This window comes from Dasypus novemcinctus, chromosome 13 (assembly GCF_030445035.2).
Source record: "Dasypus novemcinctus isolate mDasNov1 chromosome 13, mDasNov1.1.hap2, whole genome shotgun sequence".
In the NCBI taxonomy this organism is placed as follows: domain Eukaryota; kingdom Metazoa; phylum Chordata; class Mammalia; order Cingulata; family Dasypodidae; genus Dasypus; species Dasypus novemcinctus.
Genome location: NC_080685.1, coordinates 50294093 through 50310064, shown reverse-complemented (window position 1 = coordinate 50310064; position 15972 = coordinate 50294093). Strand labels below are relative to the sequence as shown.

General features: G+C 42.3%; 1 protein-coding gene and 1 pseudogene across 8 annotated transcripts in view; one reads left to right on the top strand and one right to left on the bottom strand.

Moving 5' to 3' along the window:
- The window catches only part of DNM3 (dynamin 3), a 693285-nt gene that overhangs the window by 584491 nt on the left and 92822 nt on the right, over positions 1 to 15972 (bottom strand). The window lies entirely within an intron of this gene.
- LOC139436341 (keratin, type II cytoskeletal 8 pseudogene) lies at positions 11721 to 13147 on the top strand (annotated as a pseudogene).

The following is a 15972-nucleotide window of genomic DNA, read 5'->3' as shown; positions in this document are numbered from 1 at the left end:
TCAGCTCCTACACTCTGGTTTATTGGACTTACCCCACTCAGCTAACATGGAGGTGAAGAAGGTGAACCACCACACCAGGGAGCCAAGAGTGCCTACAACTGAAAGTAGGAGAATTACATCCAGCATCCATGTGGAATCTAAGCCCCCTCTTGACATAGATGTGGAGTGGACACAACCACTCTAAGGTCCACAGGATGGAGGAAAAGAGTATAGATTAGAGTGGACTTACTGATATTCTATACATGACTTACTGATATTCTATATATATTCTATACTGATATTCTATACATATTGTGATTAGTAATCGAAGAAAATGTGGCACTGGTGTGGAAAAAGTGGCCATGGTGGCTGTGGCGGGTAGGGAGTGGAAGAGATATGATGTAGGGGCATGTGATGTAGGGGTTGGAGTTGTCCTGGGTGGTGCTGCAGGGACAGTTACCAGACATTGTATGTCCTCCCATGGCCCACTGGGTAGACTGTGGGAGAGTGTGGGCTATGGTGTGGACCACTGACAGTGGGGTGCAGCGTTGCTCAGAGATGTATTTACCAAGTGCAATGAATGTTTCATGATGATGGAGGAGGTTGTTGTTATGGGGGGAAGAGAGAGCGGTGAGGGGGTTGGGGGGTATACGGGGCCTTATATTTTTTTAATGTAACATTAAAAATAAAAAGACAAAAAAAGGGGGGGAGGGGTGTGTAGAAAGGGCTCTAACTGTTTTGACGGCTGATTGAAACATGGGCCAAAAGATGGCCTAGCATGCCTGAGGTTGAGCTGCCCGATTTCCCTGGTACACAGTAGAAGAGGGAATTCAAATAGAGAGTTTGGAATGTTACAAGGGATTTACCATTTGAGACCTGCCCACCCACCCCAGGAATGTCCAGAGGACACACCTTTAACCAGGACTGAAGAGCTCTGTGGTTGCTCTTCTCTGTAGTCCATATATTACTGGAGGGAGGGCTGTCATGGAATCAGAATCCATAAATGTTATAGGGATGATTGGATGTCAGTCTGGTAAAAGTCAAGTATTGGCAGTTAATCACCAAAGTCAAGGGAGGTGTGGCTACTGCAATGAAAGGCAGATTCAAAAAAACACTCAAAATAATCTAAGTCACGTAGAGTTATGGCATTGGATAATATGTAATGGGTACCTAGCAGATAAATAGATGGGCAGTCTACTAAATTTCTTCTGGATCTATATAAACAGAAGAGTTCTAGGTCAAGTGAACAAAACCAAATTACAGACACAAAGAATCATGTCCCCTTAATCAATTCCCAGACTTGATAGTTTACAGACCCAGAGCCCCTTGAATAAGGAGGAAGCCAGCTCTCCTTGGGGAGGGATCCTGTTAAACTGCCAAAAATTTATACTGTTAGTCATCCTCCCACCTTTCCCCAAGGAGATCTATGCCTTTTACCAGAATAACTGCAGTGGGGAAAAGGAAATGATCAGACATTTTGGGGATTATTAGACGCTGGCTCAGAAGTGACATTAATTCCAGGAGACCCAAAACGACACTGTGGTCCATCAGTCGGAGTAGGGGCTTATGGAGGTCAGGTGATTAATGGAGTTTTAGCTCAGGTCCATCTCACAGTTGGCCCAGTGGACCCCTGGACCCATTCTGTGGTTATTTCCCCAGTTCCAGAGTGCATAATTGAAATAGACATACTTAGTAACTGGCAGAATCTCAACATTGGATCACTGACTTGTGGAGTGAGGGCTATTATGGTTGGAAAGGCCAAGTGGAAGCCACTAGAGCTGGCCCTACCTAGCAAAATAGTAAACTAAAAACAATGCCAGATTCCTGGAAGGATTGCAGAAATTAGTGCTACCATCAAGGATTTGAAGGATTCAGGGGTGGTGAATCCTACCACATCCCCATTCAACTCTCCTGTTTGGCCTATACAGAAAACAGATGAATCTCGGAGGATGACAGGTTATCGTAAACCTAACCAGGTGGTGACTCCAACTGCAGCTGGTGTCCCAGGTGCGGTATCATTGCTTGAGCAAATCAGCACATCCCCTGGTACCTGGTATGCAGCTGTTGATTTGGCAAATGGTTTTTTCTCAATTCCTGTTACTAAGGACCACCAGAAAGAGTGTGCTTTCAGCTGATAAAGCCAGCAGTATCCCTTCACTGTCCTGCCTCAGGGGTATATCAGCTCTCCAGCCATATGTCATAATATTGTCCACAGGGATCTTGATCATCTCTCCCTCCCACAAGACATCACTCTGGTCCATTATATTGATGATATCATGTTGATAGGACCTAGTGAGCAAGAAGCAGTAAAGATTCTAGACTTATTATAAGGCATTTGTGTGAGAGAAGATGGGAGATAAATCCAACTAAAATACAAGTCCTTCCACCTCAGTGAAATTTCTAGGTGTCCAGTGGTGTGGGGCATGTCAAGATATCCCTTCTAAAGTGAAGGATAAGCTGTTGCATCTGGCTCCTCCTACAACCAAAAAAGAGGCACAACGATTAATTGGTCTCTTTGGATTTTGGAGATAACACATTCCTCATTTGGGTGTGCTACTCCCACCCACTTACCAGATGACCAGAAAAGCTGCTAGTTTTTGACCGGGGACTGGAACAAGAAGAGGTTCTGCATCAGGTCCAGGCTGCTGTGCAAGCTGCACTACCACTTGGGCCATATGATCCAGCAGATCCAATGGTGCTGGAAGTTTCAGTGGCAAATAGAGATACTATCTTGAGCCTGTGGCAGGCCCCTATAGGAGAATCACAATGCAGACCCTTAGGATTTTGGAGCAAAGCCCTGCCATCCTCTGCAGATAACTACTCCCCTTTTGAGAAACACCTTTTGGGCTGCTACTGGGATTTAGTAGAGACTGAATGCTTAACCATGGGCCATCAAGTTACCATGAGACCTGAGTTGCCTATCATGAGCTGTATATTGTCTGACCCACCAAACCATAAAGTTGGGCATGTACAGCTGCACTCTATAATCAAGTAGAAGTGGTATATACAAGATAGCTCTCAAGTAGGTCCTGAGTAAGTTACATAAGGAAGTAGCCTTCATGTAGCCCTCAGGGGTGTGTCACCACCCCTGCCATCTTACCTTCTCTTACCCAGCCCAGAGCTTTGGCCTCTTGGGGAGTCCCTTGCAATCAGTTGAGTGAGGAAGAGTAAACTCGGGCCTGGTTTACAGATGGTTCTGTACGATATGCAGGTACCACCTGAAAGTGGACAGGTGCAGCACTGCAGCCCATTTCTGGGATATCCATGAAGGACAGTGGTGAGGGCAAATCTTCCCAGTGGGCAGAATTTCAAGCAGTACACCTGGTTGTTCATTTTGCTTGGAAGAAGAAATGGTCAGAGGAGTGTTTGTATTCTGATTTATGGACTGGATGGTCAGGGACTTGGAAGGAACATGATTGGAAAATTGGTGACAAAGAGGTCTGGGGAAGAGGTATGTGGATTGACCTTTTTGAGTGAGAAAAAAACATGAAAATTTTTGTGTCCCACGCGAGTGCTTAAACAGAGGTTAACTTCAGAGGAAGATTTTAATAATCAAGTGGATAAGATAACCTGCTCTGTGGCTAATGCTCAGCCACTTGCCCCAGCCACTCCTGTCATTGCCCAACGGACTCATGAACAAAGTGGCCATGGAGGTAGGGATGGGGGTTATGCATGCACTCAGCAACACAGACTTCCCCTTACCAAGGTTGACCTAGCTACAGCCACTGCTGAGTGCCCAATCTTCCAGCAGCAGAGATCCCTACTCAGGCCCCATTATGGCACCATTCCTCAATATAACCAGCCTGCTACCTGGTGGCAGGTTGACTACATTGGTCTACTTCCACCATGGAAGGGGCAGCTATTTGTTTTAACTGGAATAGACAAATAGTCTGGATATGGGTTTGCATTTCCTGCATGCAATGCTTCTTCCAAAACTACTACCTGTGGACTTACCAAATGTGTTATCTACTGCCATAGCATTCCACACAGCATTGCTTCTGATCAAGGTTCCCATTTCACAGCAAATGATGAGCGGGAATGGGCACACACCTATGGAATTCACTGGTCTTACCATGTTCTCCATCACCCTGAAGCAGCTAACTGATAGAACAGTGGAATGGCCTTTTAAAGACTCAATTACAGCACCAACTAGATAGCAATACCTTGCAGGGCTGGGGCAATGTTCTCCAGGAGGCTGTGTATGCTTTAAATCAGCATCCATTCTATGGTGCCGTTTCTACCATAACCAGGATCCATGGGTCCAAGAATTAAGGGGTGGAAATGGGAGTGGCACAATTTACTATTACCTGTAGTGACCCACTAGGAAAATTTTTGCTTCCTGTCCCTGCAACCTAAAACTCTGCTGGTCTATTGGTTTTAGTCCCAAAAGGAGGACTGCTGTCATCAGGGAACACAACAATGATTCCATTGAACTGTAAGTTAAAACTGCCACCTGGCCACTTTGGGCTCCTCTTACCTCTGAATCAACAGTCAAAGAAAGGGGAAGCAGACTTGGCCCAGTGGATAGGGCATCCATATACCAGTGGATAGGGCGTCCGTCTACCAGTGGATAGGGTGTCCGTCTACCACATGGGAGGTCCGCGGTTCAAACCCCAGACCTCCTTGACCTGTGTGGAGCTGGCCCGTGCGCAATGCTGATGCGCACAAGGAGTGCCCTGCCACGCAGGAGTGTCCCCGCATAGGGGAGCCCCACGCACAAGGAGTGCACCCCGTAAAGAGAGCCACCCAGTGCAAAAGAAAGTGCAGCCTGCCCAGGAATGGCGCCACACACATGGAGGGCTGACACAGCAAGATGATGCAACAAAAAGAAACACAGATTCCCATGCTGCTGACAAAAACAGAAACAGACAAAGAAGAGCACACAACAAATGGACACAGAGAGCAGACAGCGGGGAATTGGGGGAGAAGGGGAGAGAAATAAATAAAAAATAAATCTTTAAAAAAAAACAATCAAAGAATAGAATTATTGTACTGGCTGAGGTGATTGATCCTGACTATCAAGGGGAAATAGGACTGCATCTACATAATGGGGGTAAAGAAGAGTTTGCCTGGAATATAGGAGATCCTCTAGGGCATCTCCTAGTACTACCATGTCCTATGATTAAAGTCAATGGAAAATTGTAACAACCCAATCCAAGCAGGGCTAACAATGGCCCAGAATTTTCAGGAATGAAAGTTTAGGTCATCCCACCAGGCAAAGAACCACAGCCAGCTGAAGTGCTTGCCCTATGGAAACAATGGAATGGGTAGTGGAAGAAGTAGTGATAAATATGAACTTCAACCACGTGACCAGTTACAGAAACAAGGACTATAATGGTCATAAATCTTTCTTCCTTGTTTCATTATGATGATGATTGTATATGTACACAAAACAAATTTCTTTGTCTTCGTCCCCAAACTTTCCCTTATAATAAGCTTTTTTTTAAGATTTATTTATTTCTCTCCCCTTCCTCCCCGCCCCCCCCCCCCCCCGCCCCCAGTTGTCTGTTCTCTGTGTCTGTTTGCTGGGGCTTCTTCTTTGTCCGCTTCTGTTGTTGTCAGTGGCACAGGAATCTGTGTTTCTTTTTTTTGTTGCATCATCTTGTGTCAGCTCTCCGTGTAAGCAGCGCCATTCTTAGGCAGGCTGCACTTTCTTTCGCGCTGGGTGGCTCTCCTTAGGGGGCACACTCCTTGCGCGTGGGGCTCCCCTATGCAGGGGACACCCCTGCGTGGCACGGCACTCCTTGCACGCATCAGCACTGCACATGGGCCAGCTCCACATGGGTCAAGGGGGCCCGGGGTTTGAACCGCGGACCTCCCATGTGGTAGACGGACGCCCTAACCACTGGGCCAAGTCCATTTCCCCCTTATAATAAGTTGTATCCATTTCATGTCATAATATTTGAGGATGTCAAGTTTGAGAATAAATATTACTCAAGAACCTGCACTCTATTCTGTATGGAATTAATGTGTTTCCAGTTGTACACATGAGAGTTGAACATTGAAAGGCAGAAATACATATATATGCATGTCTGTTATTGTTTTCACTTAGAAAACAAAAAGGTAATGTGTATGGTTGCTGAGTTGACAAGGGATAGACTGTGATCATTAGGCTATTGCGTCAACTTGGCCAGGTAACTGTGCCCAGTTGTTTGGTCAAGTAAGCACTGGGCTAACTGTAATACAAGGGCATTTATGGACTTTAGTCACCATTGACTTTACTGCCATGGTAAGTCATAGATAGCTGGTTATAATTACATCAATCAGCAATAAGTGATGCTAAACCCAATCAGCTGAATGCCTTAAAAAGGAAAGTGATTCCAGCATTTAGAGAGAATTTCCCAGCTTGTCTTTGGACAGCCGATATCTCCCAGAACTCATCAAGAACCTTCACTGGACTTTCACTGCATGAGAGACTCATAGAATTGCATACTATTGACAGATATCTCTTGTTGATTCTGTTTCCATAGAGAACCCTGACTAATACAAAGGGTGAGAAACCTGGAGAAGAGTGTTTAAATGAAGATTATTAGTAAGGGCAAATTAAAGGGTAAAAAGACAAACAACAGTAAGAAATGACAATGGAAAGTCAACGGATAAAATGGACGAAGTAAGTATTATCTTTACAGTAATAACATTGAACATTAATGGATTGAATGTTTCAGTTGAAAGACAGACTGACAGAATGGATAAAAGAAAAAAAAACAAGAGCCTTCTATATGCTGACTACAAGAAACTCACCTCACATATAAGGGCACAAACAGGTTGAAAGTGGAAGATTGGAAAAGATATTCCATGCAGATAGTAATAAAAGAGCAGCTGGAGTAGAGATACTAATAGAAGAAAAAATACATTTTACACACACACACACACAAACACATTTTTTTAAAGGAGTACCAGTAATTGAATCCAGGACAGGCCTTATATATTGGAAACAGGTGTGCAACCACAGAGCTACATCAGCTCCCCAATGTGAGTTGGTTTTATTATTTGTTTGTTTGTTAATAGGAGGTCCTGGGGATCAAACCTGGGACCTTGCATGTGGGTAGCAGGTGCTCAGCCACTTGAGTTACATTGCTCCCAATATCAGACAAAATATGTTTTAAAGGCAAAACTTACAAGAGAGGAAGACTGTCATTGTATATTAATAAAGGGGCAATTCAACAAGAAGAAATAGCCATAATAAGTATTTATGCAGCTAACATGGGTGCCCTAAGATACAAGAGACACACATTGACAAAACTGAAGGGAGAAAGAGACTCCCTTCAATAACAGTTGGAGATTTCAATACACCACCCTCAGCATTGGATAGAATATCTAGGCAGAAGATAAATAAGGAAACAGAGCTTGAATAATATGGTAACAGGCATTTATAGAGCATTACACCCCAGAACAGAAGGATATATGTTCTCCAGGATAGACCACATGTTGGAGTCACAATGCAGATCTCAATAAATGTAAAAAGATTCAAATTATAAAAATTCTTTCTCTGATCATAATAGAATGAAACTGGTAGTAAATAATGGATAGAAAAAGGGGGAAATCACAAATATATGGATATTAAGCAACAAACTCTTAAATAATCAGTAGGTCAAAGAAGAAATTGCAAGAGAAACCTGTAAACATCTTGAGATGAATAAATTGGAGAACACAACATATCAAAGCTGATGGGATACAGCAAAGGGAGTGTTGAGAGAGATGTTTATAGCCCTCACTGGTTACATTAAAAAAGAAGATGGGAAGCGGATTTGGCCCAACGGATAGGGCATCTGCCTACCACATGGGAGGTCCAAGGTTCAAACCCAGGGTCTCTTGACCCGTGTGATGAGCTGGCCCATGCACAGTGCTGATGCATGCAAGGAGTGCCGTGCCATGCAGGGGTGTCCCCCGCATAGGGGAGCCTCGTGTGCAAGGAGTGCGCCCTGTAAGGAGAGCCACTTAGCACGATAAAAGTGTAGCCTGTCCAGGAATGGTGCCACACACAGGGAGAACTGATGCAGCAAGATGATGAAACAAAAAGAGACCCAGATTCCCAGAGCCACTGAAAATGCAAGAGGACACAGAAGAACACACAGCAAATGGACACAAGAGAGCAGACAACCAGGGTAAGGGGAGAAATAAATAAAATAAAATCTTTAAATAAATAAATAAATTTAGAATTGAGAGGGGACCTTACCACTGACCCTGAAGAAATAAGAGAGATCATAAGAAGATATTATGATCAACTGTATATCAACAAACTACACAACCTAGACAAAATGGACAAATTTCTAGAAACACACAAACTATCTAAAATGATCCTAGAAGAAACAGACCTCAACAAACCAATCAGAAGTAAAGAGCTAGAAAAATTCATCAAAAACCTCCCAAAGTTGAAAAGCCCCAGAACCAGATGGCTTCACAGGTGAATTCTACCAATCATTCAGATGATCTGATACTAATCTTGTTCAAACGCTTCCAAAAACTGAACAGGAAGGAATGCTATCGACCTAATTTTATAAAGCCAATATCACCCTAATATCAAAGCTAAATAACAATACTATGAACAAAGAAAATTACAGACCAATTTCTCTAATGAATATAGATGCAAAAGTACTCAACAAAATACTTGCAAACTGAAATCCAAAAGCACATTACAATAATTATACACTACAATCAAGTGGGTTTTATCCCAGGTAGGCAAGGGTGGGTCAAAACAAGAAAATCAATTAGTGTAATAAACCACATTAATAGATTGAAAAAGAAAATCACATGATCCTCTCAATTGATGGAGAAAAGGCATTTGACAACATACAGCACCCTTTCTTGATAAAAACACTCCAAAAGATAGGAATAGAAAGAAACTTTCTCAACATGGTTCTGGGAGAACTGCATATCCATATCCAAAAGAAAGAAAAAGGAACCTTATCCCACATTTTATACAAAAATTAACTCAAAATGAATCAAGGATCTAAATATAAAAGCTACAACCATTTAATTCCTAGAAGAAAATACAGGGAATCATCTTCATGATCTTGTCTTAGGCAGTACTTTCTTAAACCTTACACCCAAAGCATGAGCAATGAAAGAAAAAATATGTAAATGAGATCTCCTCAAAATTAAACATTTTTGTTTTCAAAAGACTCTGTGAAGAAAGTAAAAAAGGCAACCTACTCAATTAAAAAAAATATTTGGGAACCACATATCCTATAAGGGTTTGACAGCCATGTAATGTAAATAGATCATACAACTCAATGATAAAAAGACAAGCAACCCAATTTAAAAATGGGCAAAGGGCTTGAATAGACATTTCTCCAAAGAGAAAATACAAATGGCCAAAAAGCACATGAAAAAAATGTTCAACATCACAGCTATTAAGGAAATGCGTATCAAAAACACAATGAGATACCATTTCACACCTTATAGATTAGCCATCATCAAAATAACAGAAACCTACAAGTGTTGGAAAGGATGTGGAGAAATAGGAACACTCCTTCACTGTTGGTGGGAATATAGAATGGTATAGCCTCTATGGAAGACAGTTTGGCAATACCTCAAGAAGTTGAGTATAGAACTGTCATATGATCCAGACATCTCTTTACTAGGAATGTATTCAGAAGAGCTGAAATCAAGAATGTGAACTGACATTTGCACACTGATGTTCATAGTAGCATTATTCACAATTGCTAAAATATGGAACCAGTCCGTGTCCATCAACTGATGAATGGCTAAACAAAATGTGGTATGTACATACAATGGAACACTATTCAGCTATAAGAAGAAATGAAATAAGGAAATATGACAACATGGATGAACCTTGAGGATATTACGTTGTGTGAAATAAACCAGACACAAAAGGACAAATATTCTAAGTTCTCACTAATATAAACTAAACATGATGAGTAAACACACAGAGGTAAATTTTAGAATATAGGTTACTAGGAAATAGAATGTGGGTTGAGAATAGGAGCTGATGTTCAATGTGTGTAGAAATTTTAATAACGTTTATTGGAAACTTGTGGAAATGAATAGAGTTGATATTAACACATTATAGTGAATATAATTAACACTGCTTATTTATAAATGAGATTGTGGCTAAAAGGGGTAGTCTTTGTATGTAAATGTCAATTGAAAGGAAACTAGAGAAAAATCTAGGGTATGCCTAATTGATTTCAGTGATAGATAAAGATTGTGGTTAATAGTATAAATATAAGAACTTCCTTTTACAAAGTGTTAAGAATATGGCAATACACTATAAAATGTAACTTATGGACAACAGTTAACAGTAATATTGTAATATTTTGTGGTAATAGCAAAGAAGATATTTTTTTTAATATTTTTTATTGACTTTGTAATAATATTACATTAAAAATATATATATATGAGGTCCCATTGAACCCTACCACCCCCACCCCACCTCTCCCCCCCCCAGCAACACTCCTTCCCATCATCATGACACATCCATTGCATTTGGCAAGTATATCTTTGGGCACCTCTGCACCTCATGGTCAATGGTCCACATCATGGCCCATACTCTCCCCCATTCCATCCAGTGGGCCCTGTGAGGATTTACAATGTCCAGTGATTGCCCCTGAAGCACCATCCAGGGCAGCTCCATGTCCCAAAGACGCCTCCACCTCTCATCTCTTCCTGCCTTTCCCCATACCCATCAACCATCATGTCCACTTTTCTCATTCCAATGCCACCTTTTCTATGTGGACATTGGATTGGTTGTGTCCATTGCACCTCTATGTCAAGAGGAGGCTCAGATTCCACATGGATGCTGGATGCAATCCTCCCACTTTCAGTTGTAATCACTCTAGGCTCCATGGTGTGGTGGTTGTCCTTCTTCAACTCCATCTTAGCTGAGTGTGGTGAGCCCAATAAGTCAGATTGTAGGTGCTGGAGTCTGTTGAGGCTCAGGACCTGGCTATCACATTGTCAGTCCAGAGATTCAAATCCCCTAAATATATCTTAAACCCCGACACTAACTGCACCTCCAGCACATTAGCATGAAAGTCTTATGAAGAGAGATCCCATCTGAGTCCAGATTCATCACACATAAACACCAGTTCCAAAGAGGGGCCATCTGACCTGGTAGTTAACCCCATCAGCCATGACCATAACTCCCATGGGTCTCTTTAGCCCTTGAAGGAACCGATATCTGGGGGTTGTATCTGCTTTATCTGTCTCTCAGACTCTGCTCAGTTGTGCATAAGGGCAATCCTTCTGACAGCCTCCAGACTCTTTTTTAGAGACTCGTAGCCATATAAACTCATTTCTCCTTTCCATTTCCCCCTTACATTAGGTCAAACAGCATTTTACAGTCATGTTATTTTATGTATTCAGGGATATTCCCCTGATCCGCGTTGAACCTTCCGTATAAGGTCATTTTCCAGTTGCATCATCAGTTGGTAGTTGATAGTGGTCCCTCGGTGCCAGGGAGGCTCATCCCCGGGTGTCATGTCCCACGCTGGGGGGAAGGCATTGCATTTACATGCTGAGTTTGGCTTCGAGACTGGCCACATTTGAGTAACATGAAGGCTGACAGGAGGAAATTCCCAGGCACAATGCTAGCAAAGAAGATATTATAATCAAGTCTAAGAGACAGCTATAAGGGAGTAACAGTGGGTATATGATTTTTCCCTTTGGAGAAATGAAAACTTTCTAAAATTGACTGAGATGGAACCAAGAAACAGCGGTCCTCTACTCCTCCTCAGACCTCTGCTTTGGCCCACCTGCCCACCTCCTCAGCCTTCACCATGTCCATCAGGGTGACCGAGAAGTCCTGTAAGGTGTCCAGCTCTGGCCCCAGGGCCTTCAGCAACCCCTCGTACACAAGTGGGCCTGCTCCCACGTGAGCACCTCATCCTTCTCCTGGGTGGACAGCAACAGCTTCCAAGGGAGCATGGGTGCTGACTTGGGTCTGGCTAGGGGCTACAGCAGGGCAGAAAGTGTAGGGGGCATCACAGCCATTACCTTGAATCAGAGCCTGCTGAGCCCCCTGAATCTGGTGGACACCAATAACCTCCAGGATGTGCACAAGCAGGAGGAGCAGATCAAGAGCCTCAATAAGTTTTCTTCCTTCATCAACAAGGTATAGTTCCTGAACCAGCAGAACAAGATGCTGGAGAACAAAGTGGAGCCTCCTGCAACAGCAGAAGACTGCTCAGAGCAATATGAACATGTTTGAGAGCTACATCAACAATTTATAGTGGCAGCTGGAAGCACTGGGACAGGAGAAACTGAAGTTGGAGGTAGAACATGGCAACATGCAGGGGCTGGTGGAGGACTTCAAGAATAAGTATGAGGATGAGATCAACAAGTGAACAGAGATGAAGAATGAATTTGTCGTCATCAAGAAGGATGTTGGTGAAGCTTACATGAACTAGGTAGAGCTGGAGTCCCTCCTAGAAGGGTTGACTAATGATATTAACTTCCTTAGACAGTTGTATGAACAGGAGATCCATGAGTTGGAGTCCCAGATCTAGGACACATCACATCGTGGTGCTATCCATGGACAAGAACCACTCCCTAGACATGGACAGCAATGTTGCCGAGGTCAAGGCCCAATATGAGGAGATCATCAGCTGCAGCCAGATGGAGGCTGAAAGCATGTACCATATAAAGAACAAGAAGCTGCAGATGCTGGCTGGGAAGCATGGGGATGACCTCTGCCACACCAAGGCAGAGATCTCTGAGATGAATAGGAGCATCAAAGGCTCCAGGCTGAGATAAAGGGCCTAAAGGGCCAGAGAGCATTCCTGGAGGCTGCCATTGCTGATGCCAAGCAACATGGGGAGCTGGCAGTCAAGGATGCCAACACCAAGCTGGCCCAACTGGAGGCTGCCCTGAACCAGGCCACGCAGGACATGGCACAGCAGCTGCATGAGTACCAGGAACTGATGAACATCAAGCTGGTCCTGGACACTCAGATCATCACCTATCACAAGCTGCTGGAGGGCAAGGAGAATAGGCCGGAGTCTAGGATGCAGAACATGAGTATTCATATGAAGACCACCTCCAATGGCACTACTCAGGTGGACTGAGCCCAGTCTTTGGCATGCCAAGCACTGGCCACAACTACAGCTCCAACTCCCTCCAGAGCTTCAGCCCTGATGGGGGCTCTGGCTCCTTCAGTAATACCAGCTCCACTAAGGCCATGGTGGTGAAGGACAGAAAGATCTAGTTCTAGCTGATATTTACATAGTGCTCACCAGGCAAATACTATTCTATGTGCTTTACATATACTAACTTATTTAATTCTCATAACAGCCCTCTGAGGTAGGTACTACTGTTATTCCCACTTCAAAAATGAGGAAACTGAAGCACAGTTTCCTACTCAGGGTCACACAGCTTGTAAAAATGATAGAGCCAGGGCTCAAACCTAGAGAGTCTAATTTAGTATCTGTGCCACCAATCCCCACAAAGATTATTACAATACTCTTCAATGAATTTTCCTGCATACAATTTGAGCACCCTCCAATTCAATCTCCACAGTGACATGAGCCTGATCACATCATATCCAGACGTTAAATCACAAAATGACTTTCCAGTGTCTTCCTATGCCTTCAGCATGAAAAACAAACCTTAGCATGACATACAAAAGCTTTTATTTCTCACTACTCCCTTAGAGGAACCCTATACATCAGACACATAGGACTTCTTACAATTCATGCATTAAGTGCCTACACCATACCAGATGCAGTTTTAGGTAGCAGAAATATAACAGTAAGCAAAGCAGAAAAAAAGTTCTGCCTTCTAGTGGCAGTCTCTATATGTGTACTTGCTCTCTTACACTCAGTGCCTTGGTACAGTCAGCAACCCCCTCATGGAGTGCCCTCTCCCCACTTCTCCTTCCAGTCAAATCCTAATTAATCTTTAACACTCAGCTCTACTTCAACTTCACAAGGAAGCCTTCACAGACCTTCTGCTGTACATGCCTCTGTCTAAGCTTGTCAAACACTTGTCATACTTGGCTATTTACATGCCTGCTCCCTTATCTCTGAGAGCTTTGGAGGTCACTGTATTCCCCCAGTGCCTCTTTCAGGGCCCAGGTATTAAACATTTTTAATACTTTCACACACATTCAGAAAGATTTTTCATTGCTCCATATATTCGTAACATACCCATATCTGATCTTCTGACTGGCAGGCAGCTAAGTGGTATTTTACATGGACAGGAAGAACAGGCCAGATGACTTTCAATTTACCAATAATTTTCTGAGATCATTTAAATTAATATTTTTACTATAAACATTTAAGATCCAAAGTACAAAACAAAGAACACCAGGTGGGTCAATATTACTGACTCTGCCTAAAGAAATGTAATAGAACTGAAGGAAACAAATTTCAAAACCAATCCAAGAACCAATACACTTTTAGAATATTCCTTAAAAACAGAAAAGTTTCTTCTAAAAATTGACCTTCAATGTATAATTTTCTGCACTCTTCAAATAATTCTTGTACAATTATTATCTCACAGTCGTTCAAAATGATAGTCTAACTAAAATAAAGGAGGGGAAGGAGCAAAAGGAAGAAAGAAAGAGAGGGAAAAGAGAGGGAAGGAGAGGGACAAAGGGACAGAGGGAAAGAAAGGTCACTGCCAAATACTACTCACTCTCTGCCCCAAGACACACTGAGGTCATGGATTCTACACCCTGAACACAATGGCAGTGTTAAATGACTCTGTGCTTGTGCACCCTAATCCTAGAAATTTGCCAACTATTACAATGCCCCTATAATTGCCACTATAACTGCTGAAAGAAATAATTATGCCAAAATCCACAGATTTAATTGGAAACTTTCTACTGCAGTTTCCTTTCATTTCCTAAATTCTTGGCACAGGATAAACATGTTGGCATCACATTTTGCTGCTATCAGTTACTTTATAATTTGAAATATCTGATACTGCTATCATTTTGTTGAAAAACATAATTACAAATCCAATTCAAGGAATACAATGCCTTTATTTTTTCATTAACATCTAAGAAATTTCAATATTTACCTTATATAAACAAAACTCAAAATCTCTAATATCTTTTCACTACAACTAAAATCCATAATTAATAGTTTCTTCTGAAACATTCAGAGTGCAAAAGTTTCTGAATCAGAGATTGTAAACTGAATGAAGCCAGCTGTCAGTTTATAAATACCATGTGGTCTCCCCTACTAGGAAACACTCTCAAGAATGTAATGCCTTAATATTTAATCTATTTTATTTGCCTATTCACAAAGTCAGTTTGGTCAAGAATTTAAAGCACCAGGTTAATTAGTCTTGGCACAAAGTAGAGACATTTAGCCTTCACTCTATTCCAAATCACAGATTATACCTTACCCTGGTTAGCTGCCATGCAAATGGATGACAAAAGAGACTACTAAAGAGACTGATAGTTGCCTATCCATTTTCCCCTTCTTTCTAATTAACATAATCCCAATTTTATTTGGAGTGTCAGTATGCCCAGCTTTAGACAGATGATAGATGGATGGATGGATGGTAGATAAAAATAAACCTACATTTCTCAGAGCCTCCCTGGCAAATGGGGTATTATATCTAGGTTGTAAGATATAATTAGAGGTTGTTGGATGACATAAAGGAGAGTTCCTTTACAAGAGTCGAATTTAGCTGTATACCTTTTGCCTGTCCTTGTTCTTTCTTCCCCTGTCAGCCATATATAACAGCTGGAGCTTAAGCAACCATCATTAACATCACCAGGCAACCTTGAAGGTGGAAGCTAGTACTAAGGATGGCAGAGCAAACAAAGACAAAGAGCCTAGGAAAGTGGTGGCACCAAAGTCATTGAACTAGCCTTGATTTCCCTAAGAGTGAAAGGAACAGACAGACCAGTATTTCTCAACCATTTTTTAATAGCTACTCTAAGGATTCTTATTAGACACGTTTTTCCCTAACTGCTTCCCCATTAAGTTTTTATCACAGATATATTGCATATCAATATATGTAGTGGATATATATCAGTACTTTATACATAAAAACAGCAAAAAAATTTTGCCTCCC